General features: G+C 43.8%; 1 protein-coding gene across 2 annotated transcripts in view; it reads left to right on the plus strand.

Annotated features, from left to right (window-relative positions):
- The window catches only part of STAC (SH3 and cysteine rich domain), a 73,290-nt gene that overhangs the window by 24,549 nt on the left and 46,390 nt on the right, over positions 1 to 2,351 (plus strand). The gene's annotated exons all lie outside the window — the stretch shown is intronic.

Below are 2,351 nucleotides of genomic sequence, written 5' to 3' on the forward strand. Positions count from 1 at the left end.
ATTCTAACTCTCTTGCTCCTTGTGTCTGCCCCCACACCCTGCAGTGCCCCCAGTTCCCATTCACTGTGGCGACCATGCCTACCTCCTCCAGCTACCTGACGTTTCTCCTAAGTGGCAATTGGGCGAGAAGTAGCATCCGCTGGGTGGTAGGCTCTGAGCTGCTTGTGTGCGCATGTTGGCTGTCTAGGGGACATGTTTTGGGAGACCAGGTCAACAGAACAAGTAACAGCTGAATTCACACTGCAGACTTTCTTGGGATTCTTCTACCTGATTCCTACTACTCACAAAACCTCACATAAAATTTATACCTTTGAAAGATTGCCCTATCTTCTCTCTGAAACTGTCCATGGGTATGTAAGTTACTGACAGACAGACATAGAGGACAGAGCTAATCATTTATTATTCTCTTCAGTGTGCAGAGAACAACTCCATACTGAGTCCTGCTTGTAAGGCAGTTTTCAGTGCAGTGTGGAAGGCCTAAAAAGCCAGGCTTCATGCTGCAGATTATCTACAGGGCTGTGCAAGGAGAGGTCAGGAAAGAAGTGGTGGCAGGCAGCTGGAGGTGTATAACACGCATGGTCACCACTGTGGGAAGATGCAGGAGTTGCTATTCAGAAGTCTGGTCCTAGAAATTCATGTCCTTGTGGCTAGCTTGTTATGCACATGATTTGGTCTTCTTGCTACTTACCATCTAGTTGTCCCAGCACAGTAGATCAGGAATAAATTCAGTGGTAGTGTACCAGTGTGAAAGTGAGTGACACAATTTCCAGGTTTTTAGGCAGGACAAGGAGTGAAACACTGGTTTAGCTTCACATGGAAGTAGTGCAGGTCTTTGCAAACTATTGTCTGTAATTTGTCCGGCTTACTGTAAGACAGTCATGTCCCTTGGCATGGAAGTCACTGCCTTTCAGATAACGGTATGGTAAGTTCTTGAAAGATGCTGATGGGATTGCTCAACCTTTTTCAGAGAATGGTACCTCCTTTTCAACATGAGGGTGCTCAGTGTCCCCTACCTGTGTGGGGAACTTGTGTTCTTTGGAAAAGGCAGCTGTCTGCAAGAACATTAAATCTGATGCAAGACAATCCTGCTTCCATAAATTAAAGAATTAAACACATGAGGCCTGATTTCATCCTCTCTGCACCACAGCTCTACTGAATCCAGGGAAACAGAGGAGTTTTGATCCCAGATTTTTGGTGTTATTTTCCAGCCTTTTAAGGCTTTTTCTACTTTAAGTGGAAGACAAAGTCAAAAGGAGAAAGAGCATCAATATCAGGGAAGTTTATAGTCCAGAGACGGAAAGAAAGTCTGGAAGATAGGCAGTTAGTTGAAATAACTTTATGTATGGAAGCAGGCCCAGAACTTGTCTCCTTCTGTAATGTGGATGGATGTTCTATCAAAGCTTAGTTTCACAAATATATACTGCAAATGTAAGTCCTTCACATTTCTGGCAGCTTCTTATGAAGTTGCATGGAGATTAGTACCATCACAAATCTGCACGACTCAGCAACACTGTTTCAAAACATTGCTGCTCAAGAGGGATTACTGGCAGCAAACTTTGCAAGGAGTAACTCCAGTTCATAAACACTCATGCCCTTCTCCTTTGCTGGGCAATCTGTGTCCCGCCTGGGATAGGAAAGTTCTGAAGCGTAGCTATAAGCTTCAAAACATCAGCTTTAACCCCACCTGCCTTCTGAACTTTTTCTGTTCTTTTCTATCCTCTGAGGGCTTCCCTTTTCTGTTCTGTATCTTAGCCACTTCATTAGAGAAAGAAGCCTTTCATAATTGCTGAAGAAGCTAACGTGACCTATTTTGTCTGGCGGCAGGCTGAGTCAGGTGAATTGCTCTGACCTCCTCCAGCTCATCTTTGCTTGGAGGTATGGCAGAAAAGATGTTAAGAGTTTTACCTTATTATGCCTTAGAGTCTAGATGCCCTGATTCTCATAGACAGACGTCTGCTCTATTCCTGTTATCCTCTCTCTTTGATCCTTACTGCAGTCATGCCTGGTTTCGCTGTATTGTGTTTTAAGCAGCATGGGAGATCTGGATGTTACTGTTTGCAGCTCAATTAATCCATATAAGTTGTGCAACTGGTGGTTATGGGGATGGTGAAGCAAAACAGGCAGCTTTTCAGGAAATCGTGTCAAGCCTGCTCCCAAAGGCAGACTGAAAAAAATTCACTTCTCTGCAGGGACTCTGAGTTTACACTTGCAACATGGAGCCTATTTCTTCTCTGTGTTTGCATTTTTCATAGGCAGCAACATTTGAGAGTAATGAATCTATGGCTTTAAATTCCTTATTGATGAGAAGAAAGGCAAAGACAGATACATGTTTTGAAGACTGGGGGAAAGAG

Source organism: Pygoscelis adeliae, unplaced genomic scaffold (genome assembly GCF_000699105.1).
Source record: "Pygoscelis adeliae isolate BGI_AS28 unplaced genomic scaffold, ASM69910v1 Scaffold368, whole genome shotgun sequence".
In the NCBI taxonomy this organism is placed as follows: Eukaryota; Metazoa; Chordata; class Aves; order Sphenisciformes; family Spheniscidae; genus Pygoscelis; species Pygoscelis adeliae.